The following is a 27500-nucleotide window of genomic DNA, read 5'->3' on the forward strand; positions in this document are numbered from 1 at the left end:
GTGCAGCAGGCCATCTCCGATGCTTCCAGGGGTCCCGGTCACGATATCCAACCGGGGGACTACATCCTAATCCGGAACTTTCAATGAGCGAAGAGTCTGGAACCCCGGTGGATGGGCCCCTGGCAAGTACTGATCACCACTCGGACGGCTCTTCGAGTGGAGGGGAAAAAGAACTGGCTGCATGCACACCACTGCAAGAAGGTTTCCTCGACCCTGGCCACGACAGACAACGTCAGCACCCAAGAAGAGCTCCTGAACAAAGACCGACCATCACTGAACTGCTATCCTGATACCGAGGCACTTGAACTTGCAAAACACTCTGATCCCACTGTGCCATCTCGAGAAGGGTATTTCCTGCGTCGAAAGGAGGGAGCTTCGGCTAAGTAGGCCACTGACTAAGTTAAAAATCTCAGAACGGTGACCCAAAGCAACCAAGGGTTACCCGGAGAGAAGCTAAACAAAGTCTGTGGTTCTGCCCACTACCGAGCACCTTGAAGATGAAGATGATGGAAGCGCCAGATAAGAAGATGATGGAAGCGCCAGATAAGAAGACGTCGGAAGCAACAGGAAATACCCACTACAGGAACCCAAAGACTGACAATGTGCACAAATCAAAGACAATCGCTTTCTTTATTGTCTTCCTCTTCTGCCTCCTCCTCATGACTTCCTTCTGGATCTTGGAGGAAAGCACACCCGCTCACCAGATGTTGCCAACCACTGTCCAGCCAATCACCATGAAAGAGCACCACCTGATCACCCTTTCACCTCAGCTCCGAGAAAGGCGTAGGGAGTTCTGGAACAATTCCTTCGTACAACTGTTGCACCAGCACAACCTTGCTGCAAATGCCACGAACTGCTGGATCTGTGGGTTGCTCCCACATGCTACCGGACACTCCATCCCCTTCATCCCTTCTCCTTTCTCAGTTCACGGCTCCTGCCTCGCCTGGTTGATCCTCATGCAGGAAAGCCACAAGGACAACGCCACTTCTGGTCAAACCGTGTCACACTTCTACTATGGGTTCTGGCTGAACAAAATAAAAAAGACGTCTGCTCCCTTTTGTCTTGCAATTTCAGGTTCAACCTTCCTCACGAACATCCCTGCCAAAGAAAGGGTCGAAATGCAAGTGCTCCACAATCCAGCCAGACCCACCTTCTCCCACCTGCGGAAACAAACGGCTGCCACCCTGACCGTGGCCCTGTCTGTCATCAATGTCACAGGACTCGTATGCCTCGAAGGACAAGGAACGCAGCTGGTGGGTCACAGTTCTTGTCGCATCACCAAAACATTGGTCTCAGCTGACCCCCCCTCCTTTGTTGCTTCCCCGAATATGTACTTTGTTTGTGGCACCAAAGCTTACACTTGGCTCCCAAGAGGCTGGAGGGGTACGTGCTACATCGCCTTCATTCTTCCTCCCACGTATGTGGCTCCAGCCAACCACCACCGGCAAAAGCGCGCCGGAGATGTTGAACAAGCCGACTCCACCGGAGCACAGTTCCTGGATGCAGCAAAGGGACTTGTTCCTCTGTGGGGACCAATGGCAAATAGCCGCGCTATCCGACACCTGACTCAGGCATTAGAAACAACCATTAACATCACCGCTGGCATCCTCGCCAACAACACGGCTGAGCTTCAGGCCGTCCGCCTGGTGGCTCTTCAAAACCGTCTTGTTCTAGATGTGGTTCTGGCCGACCGCGGAGGAGCATGCCGCATCATCGGCTCCAGCTGTTGCACCTACGTGCCAGATAACTCACCTTCAGTCTACAAAGCAATCGAACACCTCCATAGACTGTCCTCAGAGGTTCACCAGGAGCAGGAAGGATGGTCGCTTGGAGGCTGGTTCTGGGACACTTTGAAGAACTGGGGATGGAGATTGTTCACGTTTTTATTGATACCAATCATGATACTGTGTGGGTGTTGCTTAGGTATTCAATGTTTACCATCTTTATGTGCACTCATTTCCAACTGTATGTGCCCAAAGACTTTGAACTTTAAAACTGAGCACATGAGTCCCCTATACGAGATAGAGGTGCGTGGTCTCATGGGGATCGATCCGAACTGACAAGCTGGCGAGACATGTTAAAGGGAGGACTGTGGAATTTTAGTTCGTGTACTAAACATTATCTACGCCATCTTGCAGATTCACGTATGGACGTACACGACAGCCATTTAGGGTACCATGGTCTCCCTGTTCACGATCGCCCGTCAGCACACTTCCCTGAACCTTGCAAGCCTTCCCCGCGCCTCCTGGCTGCCCCCGCGCTCACATGCACAAGTCAGGAACCCCCCCCCCCATGACTCTGTCTCAGGGAATCACACCCCGCGCCTGACCAACACCTCCTTTCCGTCCATGAATACCCCTCCTTTGATGACCCCTTCCTCTGAGCCCGACAGCCTGTACGAACCGCTGGTCATCCCTTAGCCCGAGGATACAGTTTATTGCCCACTACTGTATGCACTCGCCTCTCCTGAAAGAGACCACTATTGATCATGGCGTCCCCACCCCCTGAGATTCGATCAGGCGCACACATTCCAAAGGAATCGGCAGAACATTCAGCTGCGTGATAACCCCCTCCCAATCATATGAGGGGAAAGGGCTTCTACTGTTGTCATGTGTTGGAATGGGCCGGAACTGGGGGGGTGCCGGGGATGTCGTTCTCATACTTCACAATGCCCTTGTTGTAATAAAGAGCGTTCACATGTCTTAACCCAGGGGGATAAAAGACCAGGTCTCAGAGAGGTTGAGAGAGCACCTCGAGACGATACCTTGTTGTCTGATCTGATGTGTTCTACTCCGACGGAATAAACTTGTTTCCTGTCTTCCTGTCTCCAGCGCCTGCCTCTTTATTGAATAACTTCGTATGGTATTAGAGGCGTTTTACGCCGGGCAAATTTAACTTAGGAAACATCTACTGAAAGCGCCTGACCATTTTGAATTGATCTTTAACAGGTGAAATGAGCCCGGATCTCCCCATTGTCCCCATCATACCCACATACATTAGTACATGAGTAGGGACAAGTTCTGATATTGAAGTCCCCCCCCCCAGATAATGTCATATGGCTTGTGGGTATCATTGCAGATTTTATTTATAGCTGACTCTAGTTCATCTACAACAAGAGTACTCGCGGGGTCAAATGAATTGTTATAATGATTAGTCAGCAAGGTGTTCCGGCCCCCTTTATGTTCCAGCCTAAGTATTTGGGAGTGTGAGCCTACGGTGGAATGGGATCTCACACGTACTGGGAAGTGCACAGACACTAAAATCAACAATCCACCTTTTGCCCTACCCATGGAGGATTCTTGCGCAGGGCAATTATAAGAGACAAACCCATCATGATGATTATCAGTCGTGGACCAGGTCTCCTGGAAACAGAGGATGTCAAACCCGGAAATAGACTCCTTCCAACCCAGGGCTGACATCCTCTGCCGCCAACCGGCGATATTCCAACTTACAATTTTACAACCAGGGGGGTTAGTTGCCAATGCTGGCTCAGTCAACACAAGGTTAGTTGGGGAAACCGGAATAGATAACAACACCTCTGACATACCCAGGGCATAAGGCGGCTGATGGAAATCCGCTATCACAGTTTGCAGAGGTGGAACAATTGGCGACATTATAGGTGTTAAAGGAGGCAACAAACATTCAGCTGGACACATTTAATTAACCACAACTTCATTGTCCACTAAACCATTACCCAACGCAGATTGGGAGGACCTTGACTCACATGTTGACAGTAGTCAATCCACCCACTCTATGCCATCTAGACAGCTATACCGATTACAATCAAAAAAGGGATTGTACTGGGGGTATACTGGGACGATATGGCCGGTCTTATATCGTAGCTTCTAGGTCTTCCCCTTCGTTCAACCCTTGACCAATCAGGCCCTCCTCTACCATGGGTTACATAGTTAGGTGGAAAAAAGAAAGACACTTGGAGGGTCTGAATGGTCGAGTCAAAAGACCTGTTAAATCCGGCACAAATATGGGATACCGTTCTAGGGTCTCTGAAGCTAACCGTAATACAATCCCCATTAATGGACTTGGCCGTCTTACCTAATCAGGGTACCCTCCTTACCATAATAAACTCATTATGGAGATGGGCCGGGAGGGGTCTGTTCCAGTTAAGCCACTTAACGACTCTACCTTTCAGGGAGCTATAGGTTTCATTTTCTCCTGTTTCCAGGGCAGGAGCTCCAGCCAAAACCACCATATAGCGATTTGCTTCCGGGGGAAGATCAGGCAGGCGAGGTTTACGGGCTCTAGGTACTTTAATTAGAGACCCGTCTGTACTGTCAGTCGTTGGTCCGGGTGGACAGGAATTACAAGATTGGGGTCCAGGGAGTGGTTGTGGGGGGACATTATTACACTGGTTGGAATCTTGATGTACTACTGAGGGACCTATAGGAGGACAGGTAGAGTGTTGGGCAACATTAGCTTGTAGAATAGCAGGGATGGTGGGAGTGATTTGTAAGGTATTGGAGCTACTAGGTTTGTTAACATTGGCTAGGATAGAAGCAGTAGTTTTCTCGATGTTGGACAATCTAAGTTCTATCCTTTCCATTTTAGCTTCAAGAGGGAATAGAATTGATTTAAATAAAGTGGCCAAACTTTCAATAGATACCTCTCTAATAGAGGAAACTGTTGGAAAAGTCGTGGGAAGAGGGGTGGGATCGTGTTGGGTCTTTGCTATTTTCGAATTCCTACCAGTTTTCTTGTTATAAGGTCTTTTCCGTTTGGTAGTAGCCCCTTCCTTCACCCCCTGGGACATAGAATTATTAAGAGTATCTTCGGGTACAGAAACAAAGGAAACATTATTAGTATCTAGAACTAGGTCAATTTCAGGCAGAGTTTCGTTCACCATGATATCAGGGTCCACTGATGCCTGATTGACCACTTCAGGAAGGGGGGGTTGGTCTGCCACTAAAGTGGTGACGGTATCAATTGCTCTTTCAGGTGTTTTTGCATTAGCTAATGACCCCAAGGAGGATCTTTTAATAGACAACAGTTCCTTGGACAAACGTTTCTCAAGAGAATTAATTTCAGTGTCAATGATAGTACTTGCCCTGATGAGGAATTTGTCCATACCTCCAGTTATAGATCCTCCAGCAAGCGAGGGCTTACTCCATGTTTCCCGGGCAGCCATAGTGTCCAATGAAACGTACAGGTGGGTTAGGATCAAAGTAAGGGAGCTGGTCCGGTCCGGGCACTCCTGGTCACGAACGGGCACAAACGGGCCCGCCCTTGGCCCGGGCTTCGCCCGGCGCCGTCCTGCGTGCGCATGGGAGGGTGTAGCTAAGTAGGAGTGGAAATGGAGAGAGGCGGGCGGGAAGAGGAGCCAGGTGCGGCTGATGACTCGCCGCTGAGCAGCCTGGCCCTCGCAGTCCCGTTTGCAGCAACCCTCTTCTGCCCCTCGTCACGATTCTGGAGGGAAGCCCCGGAGTCAGGAAACAGCTTCACCACAATCCAAAGCCTCGAGCGGCTCCTGCGGAGCGGGGGCCGCAAGGCGATATAAGGTGGAGAGAGGCGGGGCGGGAAGAGGAGCCAGGTGCGGCTGATGACTCGCCGCTAAGCAGCCTGGCCCTCGCAGTCCCGTTTGCAGCAATACTCTTCTGCCCCTCGTCACGATTCTGGAGGGAAGCCCCGGAGTCAGGAAACAGCTTCACCACAATCCAAAGGCTCGAGCGGTTCCCGCAGAGCGGGGGCCGCGAGGCGCTATAAGGTGGAGAGAGGCGGGGCGGGAAGAGGAACCAGGTGCGGCTGATGACTCGCTGCTAAGCAGCCTGGCCCTCGCAGTCCCGTTTGCAGCAACACTCTTCTGCCCCTCGTCACGATTCTGGAGGGAAGCCCCGGAGTCAGGAAACAGCTTCACCACAATCCAAAGCCTCGAACGGCATATATTAGTGCACTCAAAAAACCAGCAGTCAGTCAGCCTCATACCCCAAACTACCATATCTAATAATGGCAGTTACAAACTGAAAATGACTACTGTATCAGAAACTCTCAAACAAAAATCCTAATTGCAGACCTTGCCCTCATCTGTACACCAGTTTATGTTCTCTCTTAACAAGACCACTAGGATAGACCAAGGCTACCAGCCAGGCTTTCACCATCACCAGATCAAAACAAATTCCAGTATGCCACACCCTGTCCACAGTACCCCCATTACCAAACCTAATATTTTACGTAACCACTACCGTACTGATTCATGCTACCAACGCCAAACTTAGGGCCTCAGATAAGAAATTCAATGCTTAGGGCCTCACATAAGAAATTCAATTGCCTCAAAGAACGCATTGCAGAGAATGTACGGCCTAACCTACTACAGCGATCACACTATAAAAGTGTGCTACCGCTCTGTGTAATTTTTACTCCCATATGTCGACATTTTCCATTTAAAAGCCAATAGTACCTGGCTACCTGGCTCTGTTTTTGGTTATCCCGGCCTTTGAATGGGTATCACCTAGCTACATCCAGTCCCACATCACAATATAGACGGAACCATCCCTGATAAATATTCTCTCATCCCCACATGCCTGATGGCTGAGCTAACCATCACATATAGATGCAACCACCTCATTTCTGATAAAACTTTCTTTCTAGGCAAATGCATTCTATCAAGCCAGATTCACTCAGCACATGCTATCCCACTGAAATTAGTATGTCAACCACCAAATCGCACTTGGTAAAGCAACAAAGCATCAGAAACCACAGATCAGAATGTGACCAAAGTAACATATTCGTGCACACAATCCTGGCAGAAAACAAACAACGATATTGTCCCTGAACAGACCGTACACTTCTGTCGCAACACTGCACTATGGGGTGACAAATACCACATACACATAGTCAGAACCCCAAACCACAATAAGAACAGCCAACCAAAATAGATGATTTTATACTTGTGCTAGTTAAGTCCAACCAATCTGGTCAGTGATCAAACAGCCAACATCTCTCATGCCTTACTCCTTGAAAAGTAGAAGGCTCAACACTTCATAGCATCAAAGTTTGACCAATTTAATATCTTTCTGCCGCAAAACAATCCCTTGAAGTGCACATATTACTGGGAAACTACAAGTTTAACATTTGTTGACTAATCAAGTGGGGGACTCCGAGAAGGTAATGGCAATCCTGGGCACTCCACAAAAATATACATGGAAAGAGAGGTAAATAAGCATGCATATATCAGTGATTTTCCGTGAGACTAGACAGCATCTCCTTCCTGAAGGATTACCTCATCTTAACTCACAGACTAAATCATCAAAGGGAGTCTTTAAGTTATTTGTTGAAATTTCAGACAATACACATGGCCCCAGTCTGCTGGAAAATATAGAATACATTTGCAAGCATCTATCCACATGGCCAAGCAATGTTGAAACTGAGCCTTCGCTTGAATAAATCTACCTATGTGACCTAGAAACCAATCGACCTCTTGATTATTCCCCCACTCTCTGGTATTTGCTATGATGCAGACTCCAAAAAACATACTGGTCCCGTGGGACAAGAATAGTCTGATAGACAACCATCATATTCATCAACAAAGTTGGCTAGATAAAGTTCAAGAGCATGTTGCAGTCATTTCCGCCAGCCTTCATGGAAGTGTCTGCCCTATGGTACATTTTAAGCAAAATCCTGAATGCATTACCCTTTAATATGGTCTCATCCCTCCATCATAGGAATTGTAGGTCAGTCATCAAAGTGGAAAAGGTGTCAGTCATAAGCTTTCCAAGCTGAATAGAGTAAGCTGTAAACTTACCAGATAAAATACCAGAACTGGGACTGGCAAAATATAGTGTAGAAACCAAACGAGAAGCTCCTACGATGTAGCAAGAAAATGCTACTAAGCTGGCTAAATCAACACATCCAACAATCAATCTTTTCAAAGCCTGAGGGATGCAATTGAAGCAGAGGTTCTTAAAAACTGGTTTATTGAATAATAAAAGCATTGTATCTCTTGTCTATTTTTAATTCAAGGCATTCCCAGAGCTCCAAGACCGAAGAGGATACCCCGATAAGCATATACCCTTTCTAATCATCTCTCATGCAACCTCTCCAATCAGACAGTATTCTTCTACTTCTATTCATGTTATGAAATCCGCTAAGAAAACCAGGGCTTCAAATATTCCAAAACTCAGGGCCAAGGCTGAAACAATGTTTCCCCTCACCGAAGCTCAGCTTCTTAAATTTCATATGCTTCGCTACCTGACTTGCACACAACAACATAAAATATGCATTGGCCTCTCTTGTGTGTTTTGTAGCAAAATCACAGAATGGGAAGCCAACAAAGTCATTCTAGGAATCATCTTATTTCACAGCTGCCAATCTGGTTTCAAACTAGAGTCAGCCTCAGGGCACTAGGGGGCATATTAACAAGGGCATTGTTCCCCCGTAGCATCAATTTTTCAGATGCTCCGGGGGTGCAATGCCCTGTTCCAAATTTACAAAGTGGTGCTAAGCCACTTTGGGTGGCTTAATGCCACCTTGTAAATAACGTACCCTTTGACGCAGGTATCTGCGTCAAAGGGGAGTGCAATGGGTGTTGCTGTGGGCGTTCCAATGTAACACCCATTGCTTTTTTATGCTGCACCAGGTTTACAAGGATGTAGGAATCTAAGGCAGCACCAAAAACTAGCGCCATTGAAAAGCAGACGTTAAAGTGGTGCAAAAAAAGAGAAATACTTCGATTTCTTTCAGTTTTTTGCTCTTTCTATGTGTGCTGCACACAAAGAAGGAGTCAATTACCTTCAATGATTGTTTATGGGCAGGAAGGTGTCCTTTCCTATACATAAACACTCATCACTGAAACGCAGGCGCCCTTGCACCATGGCACAAGGGTGTCTGCATTGGTGCTAGGCAGCTTTTTTGTGGCAGCGCAAGGGAAAACACAGAAATGTGCCGTATTCTTGAAAATGCAGTGCGTCCCCACATTTTTTAAATGACGTGTTGCTTCTAAATTGCTTGCCGTGCAGCGTTGCATCATTTCATTATAAAGATGCCCCTCTGTATCAGAGTATCTTTCCAAAACTATTTTATTAGTTCACAGACCTGACAACTGTGAAAAAATCACCATTTGAGAAATAAGACATGACCTTGGAGGATGGGTCTGGGGAAGATGTGGGGCTTTCAGCCCATCAAAGCCTAAGCAGATATGAAGGGGGCAGGGCCTGGGGAAGTGCGGTGGAGCTCTGTGTTTGAGATTAGTGTATGTGCAGTGGAAAGTTTTAGAATTCGTAGTTGATTTGAACTGTGCACAGTCTCCAAAGAGGAGCTATAAATGCGCACTGTGAAGGGGTTTACAGCTCTTCATGTTTCAGTGTGTGATATCTGCTGTTCACCGGGTGACCTTATGAAGAGTTTAGATGTTGTGTGACAAACAGTGACACAGTGTGAGTTGGCAGTGCCTCATTAATTTCATTCACATTCATACTGTGCATTTCTGGACTTTGTCATTGTCTGCGGTGGCTGAATCTACCATAAATTGGCCTGCTGCTGTCAGAGATTTCAGCAGTTCTGGAAACTCTATGAACAGCCCACTGCTATATTGTTAGTTAATAATTACATTTCTGATTTGAGTAGGCAAAAAAAAGCCACTGTTCCCAAAGGTTAGGTGGTGAACGTATACCTGCCTTGTCTTTGGCATATGCCAAAATATATAGGGCCCTATTCCGATCTCGTGCTGGCGGGTTCCGAATCGTATTTAGTTTTATGACCAAGTGCGATGCCTGGAAACCCTTAGCACTGACCGAATCATTTCTGGGAGGCATATGGAGAGATAGAGCCCTCCTTAGACGAATCATACAGCTCTATGGAGTAGGTTTTCCAAGCGAGCAAGTACGATGATCGACTCAGGCAGCCTTTTCGATTAGTTTTGCCCGGATCGAAAAGGCTGCCGCTATCGGTCTTTGGGGAACCCATAGCAGGCCGCCCTTCACTCAGGGCCCTCCGAATCATGCCTGTGTGGGTACCCATGGATCCCCCCTTTCAGGCCAAGCAGAGTGTGGCAGGGGTTTCCAGCTCTCCATGTGTTCAGTGTGTGATATCTGCTTTTCACCAGGTGACCTGATGAAGAGTTTAGATGTTGTGTGACTAACAGTGGCACAGTGTGAGTTGGCCGGTCCTCATTCATTTCATCTTTTTCAAGACAATCACTTTATTCTGTCTCCAGGGGGAATAGTACTGTCATTCCCTGTATTCTTTTAGAGCCTTTCTCATTTGTATCCATAAAATTCTGCAGGTATCTGGATAAATCTCGGGAAGTTTATGGTATCCCATCGTTGTTTAGGAGTTCTATTGTTTGTATTGTACAAGTAAATATTGTGTTTTTTACTATGTCTTTTATCTAATGATGACATTTTAATAAATAATTTGCCTTTGATATATTTAAATTGTAATTTGTGCTTAATGGTTGTGAATTGTGGGTCTGGGGAAAACAACTTTTTTATCCTTGGTAGTTTACCTTATTTCCCTTGATCACTTAAAAGGGTACCTCTCTTTATCTTAAACAATCTCATTTCTCTCAGGAGGATGGGTTGTCTATTATAGAAGGGACAGCACATGCTGTCATTTGCTGCCGACAATGAGCTTGGAATTTCAGTGTAAGGACTGTAATAAGGTTTATATAAGATGTGCTCAGCAAAAATCCCTTGGCACTAAATCTACAAGGAACATTTGATGAAGTATGAGGTGAGGTGGGGCCGGATGAGGGGGGAGGTATTTCGACTGACGATGACCAGGGAAAAGTAAATAAATAAATAATTAATTTACCCTGGTCATCGTCCGTCAAAATCCCCCCCCACCCGGTTCCACTGCCCCACCGCTCTTACCTGCAAGGGCTGTGGCTATATACTTCAAGAGTACATTTCTCTAGATAGCACAATGGGATGAAAATGAGGGTGTGCAATTTATTGTTATTAAGAAAGGAATTAATAAATTGGGGTTGTACAAAGAGTTTAAACAACATGTTAAAAATCATGCAGCAGATGAATCTCTGTCTTTTTTTAAGCAAGGGCCGTCTTTAAAAGTGGGGTTTGCATACACAAACGTTGATAACATTTCATAGTGTCTCAAGGGATTTTATGCATTTGAAGAACATGATTTGTACTTGACACGGGGCAAATAAAGTTTATGTCATTTTGGGTACAATACAGATGCAAAGCCAGGGACTGAGAAAAAACCTGAAATCGTATAGTATGTAAAATGGAAGCTGAGGCCTTAGGGCATATCATTTGTACTCCTTTCACAACACTGTACACTGGGTAAAGGAGGCAAATATCACAGAAACAGAGTCAGAACCGCAAGCCACAATGAGAGCAACCAACCAAAAGAGATGATATTAAAATTGAGCAAGTTACGTCAAACCATTCGGACAAGTGACCCCAAGCCAATATCTCATGTGCCTAATTGCCTGGAAAGTACAAGGTCCCAACACGTCAAAACATCTATGTCTGACCAATTCATAATCTTTCAACAAAATAAATCTCAAAGCAGGACAAAGACCGGTATTGATAATATATGAGTTACAAGGAATAGGCCATGTTATATTGCCTGCGTTTACAACGCATGCTATTACAACGCGGTCATTAGAACGACGGCATTGTAACATTGCATGCCATTACAACACAAGTCATTACAATGAATTGCTGTGGGGGGGGCACTGGATTTTGGAATAGTGTAATTTACTATTCCAACTCCAGTCTGTGCAACAGTAGGGAAGGTGTTGGAGTTTAAATCCAGCACTTTTTGCCTCCTACAGCAAGTTGTTGTACTGACTTGCGTTGTAATGGTATGCTATCTAACAATGCAATCCTTGTCATGACTGCATTGTAATGGCATTTGTTGTATCTCATGCGTGATAAACGGTGTTTACCATTAAAAGATACGTGCTCTGGTGGATTTGTTAATGTTTACATGCACCATTAAGATGTAAAAAGTGTGTCGTTTTGTGAATATTCTTGTGGCATATTTTAAAATTAGGTGATATTTGGCTCTATATTCTATGACGATGCGTGGATGCACTTTTACTGTAATTTAAAGTATGTAAAGGGTTTGCACGCTTTTATAGACAGAGAAATAAATATATTATTTAAGTCTAAGGAAAGTAAATTGCTGGTGCTAGAAAGTTCAGCAGCAGGATAACTGTTGTCATAGTACAAAGCAACATATTGGTCTTTTTAACAGTGAAGATACTTTATTTTTCAATATTACTCCTGTCAATGTTGTCAAACAATAGATTTACCTTTTGCTCTCAGTTTTGCAATTCTTGCCATTTTATTCTGGAAAGAGCATCGATGATGCATAAAAAAGGCCATTTTGAAAGGCCGTTCAGTAAGATCTTTCTTATTTGAGATATTACATTGGTAATAGTGAGGTGCATACGAATAGGTATTGGGGACTTTACCCAGCCAGAGGCTGGTTCATGTGCAGAGTTGATTAGTTGGAGCTTGACTTTGAAAAAGGTAATACTTTGTACAGTGAGTGGCTGAAAGCTACAGGACAGCAGCAAGGGCTGAGGTGAACGAGAGGGATTGGCGAATGCCTGGAGGCAGGACACACAATTAAACTGATTTTTGGTCTAATAGTCACTAAAAGGGAAATTCTTATATTTACAGTGTTCTTGACTAGGGTCTAAGGATGTATGAAGGCAATTACAATGCATTACTTAAGAACGCATTCATTACAAACAACCGTTTCTTTACCACACATGCCTTTCCAATGAAAATGCAAGTATTCATCAGGTAAATTTTATGGCTTTATACACGAGCCCGAAACACGTCATTGCTGTTGTCGTTAACTTGTGCCAGTAAAAGACATTTGTGGCCAGATCCTGTGGTCCGTCTCCTGTTTTGCTTCGCCGGTCCGTGTGATTGGAGGTGGCTTTGGGAGTGTTTTCCTGCATGTATATATATATATATATATATATATATATATATATATATATATATATATATATATATATATATATATATATATATATATATATATATATATTTCACCAAAAGTCCAGTCAAATGAGAAATAAAACTCACTGGCGCCGTGGCCTCAATGCAGACAGACGGTGTTTATTTACAGCAACGGGTGCCCATGCATTTCGCAGTTAACCTCACTGCTTGTTCACGAGTCAAGCAGTGAGGTTAACTGCGAAACACGTTGGGCACCCGTTGCTGTAAATAAACACCATCGGCAACTTTTGTGACATTTAAAGTGTTGGAGCCCGACCTGCTTGCCCCCTGTGATGAGGTTGCAGAGCGAGGCGAGTTGGGAGCAGAAGGACAAAGGTCCGTAATGCAGGCTGGAAATGTTTTGGAAAGCATTGATTGTAACAAAGAAACTACGAACTGGGCATGAAAGTTACCTTTATGTAATGCGCTGAAGGATTGCTAATACTCATGAAAGATGTGCGCATTTCAGCATCAGAATATTGAAACGCTGGCGTTCACCTTTGGAATTGTTAATTTACCTTTGCGCACTCTGTGGGAGAATACGGCCTGCGCGGATAAAATAAGCAGATATCACGTGGGCAGTTCAAAGTTACAGAGAGGCACCGTCCCTGATCAAGGCTTGTAAGAGCAGAAACGTTGGGCTCAGGTAGCTGCTTGCCATCGAGTTGTTCACCATTAAAGCAGTTTTAAAGCAATCCAGCCAGTGTCGGTGAGCCTTCTTGGAGGAAAAAGGAGGGAGTGTTTGAATATATATATATATATATATATATATATATATATATATATATATATATATATATATATATTTCCACAGCCAGTCTTCCTTTCAAAAAAAGTAGACTAAGGGGCACTCCGGTTTTGAAACAGAATTCTTTATTAACAAGGGATCAGCATGACGCGTTTCAGCATTTATAAAAATAAAATATTGTGGAAACTAGGTCCTAACTATAACTACCTACTGGTGACTGCCAGTGGGCTATATATATATATATAATCACCTACTGGCGGTCGCCAGTAGGTAGTTATAGTTAAGGCCTATTTTCCATAGAAAATCCGCAACATTCTATTTGCAATAACTTTGGCGCCTGTTGTCAAATCTTTGTCCGGTCCGCTCCTACCCTGAAAGTTTGGGGGTGGTTCGTCGAGCGGGGGCCGAGAAAAACAGGGGGTCCAAAAACATGTTTTCCCCATGCAATTTCCAACAGGAACCTTTAGTTGCAGCAACAGCCTGAACTGCTGAACGGAATTACACCAAATTTGGCAAAGAGGTAGTCCTTGGTTCAGAATCGTGCCTTTTAGTTAAATAGTGTAAATCTGTTCAGTAGTTTTTTAGATATTAAAGGAAAAAAAATATATATATATATCTGGACAGAGCCTAACCACACATCTCATTGTGAGATCTGATTGGCTGTCAGCACTTCATTCAAGAAGTGTTGGCAGCCATCTTGGGACAAATATACATGATAGCACCTCATTAAAAAGCATTGCAGTTAATAGAAGGTTTTAAGTCTTTAGTTACATTATAAATCATTTGTTGATGGTATCATACTCATTTCAGGAATTGTGGTGTGTCCATAGGTGATTTTACCATGTGAAAAAGCCTTCTGCTGGGATATTATGAATCATGTTTGAGAGAAAACTATGTTCTCATGCTTTTCCCACAGAGGTTTGGAAGGTGATCCATAAGCTAAACTGAGAGCATATTTTCTGTAAATTCACATTATCTTTCTCAGTCATGTGGGAATGAAGTCTGACATTCTCAGTAAAACATGTACATCCAACAAGGGCAGAGACTGTCAGTTGATTCCTTTGTATTCGACTGCAGCTTTGCAGAGTGTTATGAAGAACAACTAGAGTGCTAACAGCCTTACTTATGAAAAAAAGTATAGCATACCTGAAGCCATCTTGATTGGAATAAAGTTGTAACTCTTAAAACATTTAATTTAAAAAGAAACAAAATGAGGGGGTTCATTTTGTCATAGAAAGTATGATTAATGCTACAGAAAGAAAAATTATGGCACATTTTGAGTAACTTCTCAAATCCACTTCTATTTCATTATAAAACATTCTAACATGCCGACTGAAACAAGTACTTTCTTTTAGTTCAGAAAAAAATGTATTGATCAAAGAAAAGGTGTCATTACAATAAAGAAAACAATAAAAGGGAAATGATAACAAGCAGATAAGTTAAGCAGTGCAATAAAAAATAATTATGGAAAACTCCAAGTGAACATGTGAATCACAGAAATTCATTTGCAACAAATTACATGTGAAAACAAAAATAAAAATAATACAGCCGTTAATGAAGAAAAAGGAACGTATAAATTAATTAAGGAGGTTTAGCGACTTCCCGTTGAATAGGGCGTAATTGGAAAGAACGTTTAGCACATGCATCAAGGTATAAAGTGATAGGGAGCCAAAGGTTTAAACGTTTTGTTGCCAGATGAATAGGAAAAACAAAAGCAGTATCCAGTCTATGATTATGACATATATTATACCACCATGCTTTAAAGGAAATGTTTGAAAAATCTTTCCAATTAACTGGGATCTGTTGAAAGGCAACAGCTATTAATAAATCAACAATTTAAACATTAAGTTCAACATCATCCCAACATGAAGAAATGCTACTTAAAAATATGTGGGTAAAAGAAAAGGGAATGTGAGTATGAAAAATCTTGTTGATTTGGGACCAGATTTGTAGCCAAAACGCATGAACAAGGTTACAAGAAAATAGCATGTGAAATAAAGTAGCTTGTGGGGAAGAGCAGGACCAACAGACGTCTGTAACTACGGAAAACATCTTGCTCAAAGTGTGTGGGTTAAAGAGCAATCTATTGTATATAAAGAAAAGAGTTTGAGTTATGGTTGCTGCCCTAGAAGACTTACGGAGTTTGGTCCAAACTTTATCCCACAAAGAAATGGGCCATGAAGTATCAAAATCAGATTCCCACTGTTCTTCCAGCTTGGACTTCGGTCTGACAGATTCGTCAGTGTGAAGATGCTTGTAAATGGCAGACGCTTTTGAAGTGGTGTGTAAAAAGGAGTGAAGTCGTGAGAAAGGAGTGGGAGGGGGGTGATGAGACGGGAGTTGTGTGAAGTGGGAGTGGCGCGCCAATCACCGTCTCGCGAAGTAATGTGTACTTTCTAGCAAAAGAGGCAGGCAGGTTGAAAGAAAGCCTAAGAGCTGGGAAGGAAAGAAAAGTAGAGTTAGAGAAAAGCTGAGAAATCCAAATAAGACCCTTCTGCCTCCAGGATTTCCAATAAAAGGGTTTATTATTTATTAATAGATACTTATTATGCCAAATAGTGAAGTTGAGAAACTCGGTAAGTGTATCAGGAGGGACCGGGATGGAGGAGAGAAGCAATCTAGTAGTGAATTTAATTATAGGGGAAGATAATGTGGGGGGTTTGCGTGAGAAAGACAGGTATTCAGCGAAGGAAAAGGGAAAAAGTGAAAGACGCTCAAGCGAAACCCAAAGGGGAGAGATGTCATCTGGGTCATGTAACCAGAAGGAGTCTTGCCGTAGAAGGAAAGCCTTGTGGTAGGTTTGTAAATCTGGGAAATTTACACCCCCAACTGACTTAGGACGTATTAACCTGAGAATGGACATTCTGGGCTTCTTTTTAGTCCAAAGGAAGGTAGAAAGGATTGAGTTGATCTTCCTAAAATTTTTTACTGGAATGGGCACTGGGATATTGGAGATGGTATAAAGAACTATGGGGGACAGCCTCATCTTGATAGTGTCAAGGCGGCCCCACCAGGACAAATAAAGGGGATGCCACTTCGTGGTTAAGTCAATAAGTTTTTGGATACATTTATTAAGACAAAGGGAGACTGTGTCTGCAACTAGGGGAGTGAAATGCAAACCTAAATATTTAATATGAGAGGGGCTCCAAGTAAAATTAGAAGCGGAAAAATCAGGTTTAAAGGTAAATTTTGTTAAGGGTAAAATTTCACACTTGTCATTGTTCAATTTATAACCAGAAATCAGAGAATACTTATGGACTTCCTGGAAAAAAGCAGGCACAGAAACAGTAGGATTAGACATGAAGAGTAAAATGTCATCTGCATAAGCAGCAAGTTTAACATGACAATTAGGAGTCTGAAAACCGGAGCTGTCCAGGTTTTGGCGAAGTTTAGAGAGGAAGGGTTCTAAAGCTAAATTGAAAAGAAACGGGGAAAGGGGACAACCTTGACTCTGCCCAAACTAAAAAAGGAAGAAATTAAACCATTGGCGCAGACTGTAGCCCGGGGGTTAGAATAAAGGAAGGAAATTAGTGAAATAAACTTGGGGCCAAAACTAAACCATTTAAACGTGTAAAAAAGATATGGCCATTCGACCCTATCAAAAGCTTTTTCAGCATCCACAGAAATTGCTGCCAAGGAGTGTGGAATGCGTGGAGATTTAGATAAAACATTAAATAAGAGTCTAGTATTGTCAGATATAAAACGTTCTTTAACAAACCCAGATTGTTCCGGGCCTAGTAAGTCTGGTAAAAAAGGATCTAACCTTGCAGCGAGTGCCTTGGCGAATAGCTTATAATCTATATTGACCAAAGATATGGGTCTATAATTTTTGCAGTGCCTAGCATCTTTCCCGTCTTTTGGGATAAGACAGATATAAGCATCCGAAAAAGTGCCAGAGGAGCTACCCAAGGTGACAAATGAGCCTATAAGTGAGTGCAATTTGGGTAAAAGAAAGTTGGAGAATTGAAGGTAAAACTCAACAGTACAACCATCTGGTCCGGGGGCTTTGTCTTTTTTTAGATGTTGTAAGGCTGTAGATAATTCATGCCGTGAGATATCAGATTCCAAAGAGGCTAGGTCAAGGGGGAAAGTGTGAGGAGTGCGAATGTCGGAGAAAAAATTAAATAAGGTAGAGGCAGTGGGATGTGTTTCAGAAGAGTAAAGATTAGCATAGACGCGAGAAAATTCACATAAGATATCATCATCTTTGTGTTTGAGAACAGAGTTATTGTCAAAAATAGCTTCAATGTTTAACTTATTGTGTTTCACCTTCAAGTAATTAGCTAAAATTTTCCCCGCTTTGTTTTTGCCCCCATAGAATTTCGCAATAGATTTCAACAAGCATTTTAGCATCAACAAGGGCGGTCAAACTGTCCTGTGAGTGAGAGATATAATAGGAATGTTCCAGTCTCTTGATATTGCGGAGAAGATCCCCAGTGTAATTGCGGCAAGTTTCTGTTTCTTAGCAACAAAGCTAATTATGAATTCCCTTGCCGCAGCTTTGAAAGGATCCCAAATAGTGTGTTTGGGGATATCAGGGGTGTCGTTAAACTCAAAAAATTCGGCAGAAACAGTGGAAAAGGAAGCAAAAAAATTGAGATCCAAGAGAAGGGAATTATTAAAGTGCCAACGTTTGGGCCCCATAGATTTAGGTAAAATATCAATATTAATCGATACAGGAGCGTGATCAGACAACAAAATGGGGCCAATGTCTGCATTAGTGAGGGTTTGGGAAATATGGTGAGAGACAAAAATGTAGTCAATCCGAGACTGGGATTGGTGGAAGGGAGAGTAAAAGGTGAACTCCTTAGTAGTTGAATTACATAGATGCCAAGCGTTGACATGCTTATGTTGTGAAATTGCCTGGGCAAAAAGCTTGTGAGACTTATTGGGGACAAAAGGGACCTTGGAATGTCTATCTAAAAAAGGGTCAAGAGAAAGGTTACTGTCCCCAGCCAGGATGAAATTGTCATTCAGGTACTTGGTGATGGACGAAGCCATGGTGTGCCAAAAATAAGGATCACCACCTTTGGGGGCGTAAATATTTAAAAGAGAGAGTGGAACACCCCTTAAGGAGAGTTTGACATAAACCCATCTACCATCAGGATCAGATTCTGTGTGAATTAGAGAAAAAGAAAGGGACTTGCGACATAAAATTACCACACCACTTCGTTTCTCATCCCCAGGAGCATAAAAAACTTCACCCACCCAACCTCTTTTAAGTTTGGTAGATTCATCTTGAGACAAATGAGTTTCTTGCAAAAAAGCAAAATCTGCGTTCAATTTAGCGAGGTGAGTTAAAATTCTTTGTCGCTTAATGGGAGAATGAAAACCTTTAACGTTCCATGTAACAATCTTAACAGACATCAAACATGTGAGAACAGATACCAATCACAGATGCAAAGAGTAAAAGAGAAGGACCAAAGGGAGTGAAAAACCACAATGATTAGAGAGGAATAATGGAAAAATAGCAAAATGAGAAAGAGAAGAGGACAAGCAAAAAAGCGCACTGCAAAGTGAGAAAAGAAGGAAAAAGGTGTAAAAAAGAGAAAAGGGAGGATAACGAAGTTGTAGAGTAGGGTGAAGGGAAACAAAACCCAGAATAGCAATGTAAAATACAAATGATCAAGTGGAGATCGCGATAAAGAAGCAAAAGAGAAAAAACTGAGAATAACATCAGAGAGGAAAGAAAGACAAAACAAATGGAAGGAAGGAATAAAAGTGAATAAATGAAGAAGAATAAAGATCAATAAAAAGGAAAACATACCTACAAACTGGGATGGGTAAACGGAGAGGATCAGGAGCAAGAATGAGGACGAAAGGATTGAGGGGTGGAGCCACATCGAACAGGCTGGTCCTCCAAGGTCAGCGAGACGCACAACCGAAGGAACCCAAGGAACGAAGAGGTAAGTCTGCGGAAAATGTGAGAATGTCAAACAATGAACAATGAAAAGAACCAACAGGATATGAATGAACAATGTAGGTATGAAATAACAATAAAATCTACAACAATGTCATAATAGAAACAACAAGAAAAAGAGGTAATATAACATCGGGGGTGGGCCAAAGAGATTACAAGAATACCATAAAAGTACTACTACAAAAAGAGGGAAGCAACCAGCAGATACAATGCAAAGGAGACAAATGAAAACAATGAAAAGACATGAAAACAAAAGAATCAAGGAGGAAAAGAAGAAGAGGGAGACTCAGAAGAATCCATAGCGTTTGGTCTGCAAGAATTCAGGAAGCTGCAAAGACGAACTGGATCCTCGTAGGTCGTCGTTTTATTGTTGTAGGTGACCTTAAAAAGGCATGGATGGAATAGACCATATCTGGCCCAATGGCACGAAGATCAGGTCTCATGTCCAAAAAAGCTTTGCGTCGAGCAGCCGTGGCTTTGGCGTAGTCCTGCGCAAAAGATAAGGAAGAACCAGACCAGGTGAGTCGAGGAGAGGCTCGAGCTGCTGAAAAACCTTCAGGAGGTCAGTATATTCTAGGAAGTACATGATAACTCCCCTCGGTCTTGAAGTAGGTGAAGAAGACGATGCAGGTCTGCCCAGACTGTGGGCACGTTGGATGTTAAGCGCCGTGCCTTCCGGTAGATGCAGCAACTTTGGCAAAAAGGACTTGAAAAAGGTGATGGGGTCACTCCCCTCGCAACCCTCCACAAGGCCGTAGATACGAAGATTATTGCGCCGGTTTCAGTTCTCAAGCTCCTCCACCTGACACTGGAGAGACAGAACCTGTGAAGATAAGTGCAACGTTTTGGAGGAAGACTCCTGAAGTGAGGAAACACTTTGTTCCACAGAGGTGACCCTCGCCTCCATCTGCAACCAATTATCTGTGAGCACTTGCAACTTTGCATTGGTGTCTTCCATAAAGGGACGAAGAGCCCTAATTTCCTCCAGTAAAAGCTCCATAGAAACGGATGACAATGGTTTAGGAGGAGAAGGAGGGTCTTTTTTAAGTCGTTTAGAAGTAGCCTTGCCAGGGATTGGTAAGGAGAATTCCATTGCAGGAGATTCGTCAGAAGCAAGATGCTGTTGGGAGGTCTCAAATTGAGCAAATTTTGAAAATAATCTTGGAGTTTTTAAGCAAGATGTGGTTCGAGTTGGTAGAGGTCAAGTGCTGCTTAATTCTGCCCATGCGAAAACAGTGAAAAAGAAATGGTGAGGAAAGAAGAGGGAAGGACCAGAAGGCCAAATATGGTAGCGTCGAAGAAGGTAGCGCAGGAAGCAGAAAAAGGCGCCAAAACCACAAAGTTAATTAAAAATGAAAAATATTGGCATGGTATAGAAAAATTAAGGAGGCACATGAGAACACCATCCGCAGGAGCCAGCAGGCACAGTTCAATCGCACTTGACAAGGCTTGAGGATAAAAAAAAGATGAAAAAAACAAACCAAGAAGTTTCCTAAAATGGCCGTCATGCATTCATGAGGGGACTGCTGCAGTCAAATCAAGCGACCAAATCCGTTGCAATAATGAAAATGCCCATGAAAAAGAAATACCCATCAAGGAAAGAATCATGACAAGGGCAAAGTGAGGCTTGGAAAGATAGAATGCGGCATATTGAGGATGAATCAGCCGGGAGCCACAGCGCCTCAAAACGGAGACAAAATGTCGGTCGCGGCCGTTGGAGAGCCGCGACCGTACTTACTCTGACAGAATTTGGATGAGGGAGAGCCTCAGCGTTGCCGAAAACCAGCTAGAAACATGCTCGCTGTGTTCCGATAAACAAAAACGGAACCGGAGAAGGTGAGGCTCGCCGTTGAGCGCAGGTTCCAACAGGCGGTGCAGAGTGCTCACAAGGAAGCCGCCATGTCCTACGGGCGCCAAGCCACACCCCAAAACAAGTACTTTTAATACCAGCAGCTGACTTCCCTGGTAAACAGTAGCTTTACTATAGTGATCTAATGAGCAACTAGAGTACTAACATTCAGAATTTATTGCAAATTTGAGACACATCTGAATGCCTTCTTGATGGAACCAAAGTGAAAAACTGAAAGTATTTCCTACTGAGGAGACTGTAGTAAATCAGGAAATTAGGAAACTTCATAACAAATAAGTCTCCCAAGATGGCGCCAGAGACAAAAGAGCCCAAATGTAGCACAAATATCAACCAGATGTAGCCCAAGTATAGCCCAATGACAAAATGACCAAAAGTGTTCTAAAGAACAACTAGAGCGCTAACAGTCTTACTTATGACAAAAGTATGAAACACTTGATGCCATCTTGATTGGAATAAAGTGGTAAGACATAAAACATTTAATTTGCAAAGGAAAAAAATGAGGGGCTTCATTTTGCCATTGAAATTATGATTAGTGCTGCAGAAAGAAAAATTAGGGCACATTTTGACTTCTCAAATCCTCTTCTATTTCATTAAAAAATTCTAACATGCAGACCGAAACATGCAGCCTGAAACATGCTCTTTTAATACCAGCAGCAGACGTCTCTGGTGAGCAGTAGTTTTACTACAGTGATCTAATGAGCAACTAGAGTGCTAACATTCAGAATTTCTGGCAAATGTGTGACACATCTGAATGCCTTCTTGATGGAACCAGAGTAAAAAACTGAAAGTATTTCCCTCTGAGGAGACTGTACTAAATGAGGAAATTAGGAAACTTCATAACAAATAAGTCTCCCAAGATGGCTACCAGAGACAAAAGAGCCCAAATGTAGCACAAATATCACCCAGATGTAGCCCAAGTATAGCTCAATGACAGAATGTCCCAGAGTGTTCTAAAGAACAAGTAGAGCACTAACCCCCAGATTCATCAAAGTCCTGTTTTGCGAGTCCTTAATAGCCAATTTTAAGGAATCGCTATTAAAGACTCGCAAAACGGGATGCATTTAGAAATCGCAATATTTTTTGCGATTTCTACTGCTTCCTTATTTGCGATTCACTAATTGCTAATCGCAAATAAGGAATGGCTTTCCCATTCATTCCTATGGGCCTAAAGGCCCATAGGAATGAATGGGGAGTCATTCCTTTTTTGCGATTCGCAATTAGCGAATCGCAAATAAGGAAGCGATTTCAAGGGTGCCAGGGTGTCCAAAGGACACCCTGTAGCACCCCTGAAATGGTAATGTACACTGGTGTTGCACACACACATGTCCAAAGGACATGTGTGTGTGTAACATACAACTTAGAAAAATGCAATAAAGTGCATTTTTTTAAGTTTTCGCTATTTACCACATATTTAGACTTCACGGTAAATTGCGGCCCCAGATTGCGGATTCGCAATTTTAAAATGGTTCATGAATTGCATTTAAGGAATCTCAAATTGAGATTCCTTAAATGCAATTATTCGCAATTTAGCGATTTCTAGTATTGCGATTTTTGCATTTGGGATGATGAATCCCAAATGCAAAAATAGCGCTTGCAAAGGGACAGATTCTCAGAATCTGGCCCTTTGCGAGCCGATTTTGGCTTGATGAATCTGGCTGTAACAGTCTTACTTATGACAAAAGTATGGAACACCTGAAGCCATCTTGATTGGAATAAAGTGGCAAGGCTTAATACATTAAATTTGCAAAGGAACAAAATGAGGGACTTCATTTTGCCATAGAAATTATGATTAGTGCCGCAGAAAGATAAATTAGGGCACATTTTTACTTCTAAAAATCCTCTTCTATTTCATTTAAAAAATTCTAAAATGCAGACTGAAACATGCACTTTGAATACCAGCAGCAGACTTCCCTGCTGAGCAGTAGCTTTACTAGAGTGATCTAATGAGCAACTAGAGTGGTAAAATTCTGAATTTATGGCAAATGTGTGACACATCTGAATGCTTTCTTGATGGAATCAAAGTAAAAAAACTGAAAGTATTTCCTACTGAGGAGACTGTGGTAAATAAGGAAATTAGGAAACTTCATAACAAATAAGTCTCCCAAAGTGGCCAAGAGAGACAAAAGAGCCCAAATATAGCACAAATATCACCCAGATGTAGCCCTAATAAAGCCCAATGACAGAATGTCCCAGAGTGTTCTAAAGAACAACTAGAGCGCTAACAGTCTCACTTATGACAAAAGTATGGAACACCTTAAGCCATCTTGATTGGAATAAAGTGGTAAAACTTCATTTCATTTGCAAAGTAACAAAATGAGGGGCTTTATTTTGCCATAGAAATTATAATTAGTGCCGCTGAAACAAAAATTAAGGCACATTTTGACTTCTCAAATCCTCTTCTATTTCATCAAAAAATTCTAAGATGCAGACTGAAACATGCACTTTGAATCCCAGCAGCAGACTTCCCTGGTGAGCAGTAGCTTTACTACAGTGATCTAATGAGCAACTAGAGTACTAACATTCAGAATTTATGGCAAATGTGTGACACATCTGAATGCCTTCTTGATGGAACCAAAGTAAAAAACTGAAAGTATTTCCTACCGAGGAGACTGCAGTAAATGAGGAAATTAGGACATTTCATAACAAATAAGTCTCCCAAGATGGCCACCAGAGACAAAAGAGCCCAAATGTAGCACAAATATCATCCAGATGTAGCCCCTCGTATAGCTAATTGACAGAATGTCCCAGAGTGTTCTTAAGAACAACTAGAGCGCTTACTGTCTTATTTATGACAAAAGTATGGCACACCTGAAGCCATCTTGATTGTAATGAAGTGGTAACACTTAAAACATTTCATTTCCAAAGGAACAAAATGAGGAGCTTCAGTTTGCCATAGGAATTATGTTTAGTGCTGCAAAAGAAAAATTAGGGCTCATTTTGACTTCTCAAATCCTCTTCTATTTCATTAAAAAATTCTAACATGCAGACTGAAATATGCACTTTGGATAGATACCAGCAGCAATTTTCCCCGGTGAGCAGTAGCTTTACTACAGTGATATAATGAGCAACTAGAGTGCTAACATTCAGAATTTATGGCAAATGTGTCACACATCTGAATGCCTTCTTGATGGAACCAAAGTAAAAAACTGAAAGTATTTCCTACCAAGGAGACTGCAGTAAATGAGGAAATTTGGAAATTTCATAACAAATAAGTCTCCCAAGATGGAGCAGTAGCTTTACTACAGTGATCTAATGAGCAACTAGAGTGCTAACATTCAGAATTTATGGCAAATGTGTCACACATCTGAATGCCTTCTTGATGGAACCAAAGTAAAAAACTGAAAGTATTTCCTACCAAGGAGACTGCAGTAAATGAGGAAATTTGGAAATTTCATAACAAATAAGTCTCCCAAGATGGCCACCAAAGACAAAAGAGCCCAAATGTAGCACAAATATCATCCAGATGCAGCCCCTCGAATAGCTAATTGACAGAATGTCCCAGAGTGTTCTTAAGAACAACTAGAGCGCTTACTGTCTTACTTATGACAAAAGTATGGTAAACCTGAAGCCATCTTGATTGTAATAAAGTGGTAACACTTAAAACATTTCATTTCCAAAGGAACAAAATGAGGAGCTTCAGTTTGCCGTAGGAATTATGATTAGTGCTGCAAAAGAAAAATTAGGGCTGATTTTGACTTCTCAAATCCTCTTCTATTTCATTAAAAAATTCTAACATGCAGACTGAAATATTCACTTTGGATAGATACCAGCAACAGATTTCCCCGGTGAGTAGTAGCTTTACTACAGTGATCTAATGAGCAACTAGAGTGCTAACATTCAGAATTTATGGCAAATGTGTCACACATCTGAATGCCTTCTTGATGGAACCAAAGTAAAAAACTTAAAGTATTTCCTACTGAGCAGACTGTAGTAAATGAGGAAATTAGGAAACTTCATAACAAATAAGTCTCCCAAGATGTCCACCAGAGACAAAAGAGCCAAAATGTGGCACATATATCACCCAGATGTAGCCCAAGTAAAGCCCAATGACAGAATGTTCCAGAGTGTTCTAAAGAACAACTAGAGCACTAATAGTCTTACTTATGACGAAAGTATGGCACACCTGAAGCCATCTTGATTGGAATAAAGTGGTAAGACCTAAAACATTAAATTTGCAAAGGAACACAATGAGGGGCTTCTTTTTGCCATTGAAATTATGATTAGTGCTGCAGAAAGAAAAATTAGGGCACATTTTGACTTCTTAAATCCTCTTCTATTTCATAAAAAACATCCAACAAGCAGACTGAAACATGCCATTTTAATACCAGCAGCAGACTTCTGTGGTGAGCAGAAGCTTTACTACAGTGATCTAATCAGCAACGAGAATGTTAACATTCAGAATTTATGGCAAATGTATGAAATATCTGAATACCTTCTTGATGGAATCAAAGTAAAAAACTGAAAGCATTTCCTACTGAGGAGACTGCAGTAAATGCGGAAATTAGGATACTTCATAACAAATAAATCTCCTAAAATGGCCACCAGAGACAAAAGAGCCCAAATGTAGCACAAATATCACCCAGATGTTGCCCACAGGTAGCCCAATGACAGAAGTGTACAAAATACTTTTTATTTTTTGTGTTTCTGCAGTTTTATATGGTGCAGACTTGTCAGGTATTAGAGTGCTTTACATGAGCATTGGTTACATCACACAAGAACACATTCATTTTGGTTGTAGACATGGGGAGATTAAGTGATTTGACCAGAATCACAGAATGTCGAGCTGAAGCAGAAACTCCAACCTGGTTCCCCAGTAGCAAAGTCTACAGCTCTGGAAGTAACACCACATCCTCTCCCCTAAGTGCAACATTTAATCAAGTGGTTAACTGGATAAAAAAACCGTAAAGATAACAAATTATTTAAAAGTGCTTTGTCGCTATTTGAAAACTCAGAACATATGTCCTCATTTAATTTTTTTAGAGCACTAACCATAATTTCGATGCAAATAAGACCCTCTCATATATGTAATTTCTAAAGGAAATGCTCTAGGTATTACAGTTTTGATTACATCAAGATGACGTCAGGCGTTCCACACTTTTGTAATAAATATAGAATGTTAGCAATCTAGTTGTTCATTAGGATACTGTTGAGAGGCGGAAGCCAGGGGCACGGACCCTGAACATTGAAAGGAGGTAGGAGGGGTGCAGAGGCAACAATTTGACCACACTGGGCAGGCAGGGAGGGCAGTGGCAGCACAACAGACTATGGAGGTCAGTGGAAAGAGGGGCAGGGGCAACAAACCAACAATACAGGACTGGCAAGAGAGGCTTTGGCAATATAATAGACAATTGTTGGCAGAAGGAATGCAGTGCTGATGACGTCACAAATTACATCACTCATGACATGGTCAGTGACATGACTGATGACATCACTGATGATATCTCAAATGACATCACTGATAACATCATCCACGTGATCATCTGATGCACCTCCTCCCACCCTAAAATACAGACTACCATTCTCGAAACCATAGACACACCAATACTAGTACAGCTACAATATTCTGTCACTATGCATGCAGACCTGTAATCAGCTACATAGCATTGATACAGTCTTTTAAATACTCAGTTAGTACCTATGCAGTCCAGGAATCCTTCTGTCTGTCCCATGCACTTGTCCATTCACACATCTAGCACTATGTACGTATCCTATCACTCTCCAATACCTAAGCACTTGTAAATTTAGCATGCACTCTCTTTGCAGCACTGAAATTACTTGAGTTATTATTCATATACTTAAAGATTGGCCTAGCCACTAATACAAGTGCAGATACATTCTTTTGTATACTATGCATGCAGACCTTTAACCAGGTACGTGCTACTGATAGGCTCTTCTAAATATCCAGGTACAATGTTTTGTACACTATGCATGCAGATCTCTAACAAGCTACATACTATTAATACACTCTTCTAAATACTGTTAATACCTATGCAGTGCAAGAAATTAAATTCTCCTGTCTGTCCCATG

This window comes from Lissotriton helveticus, chromosome 7 (genome assembly GCF_964261635.1).
Source record: "Lissotriton helveticus chromosome 7, aLisHel1.1, whole genome shotgun sequence".
In the NCBI taxonomy this organism is placed as follows: Eukaryota; Metazoa; Chordata; class Amphibia; order Caudata; family Salamandridae; genus Lissotriton; species Lissotriton helveticus.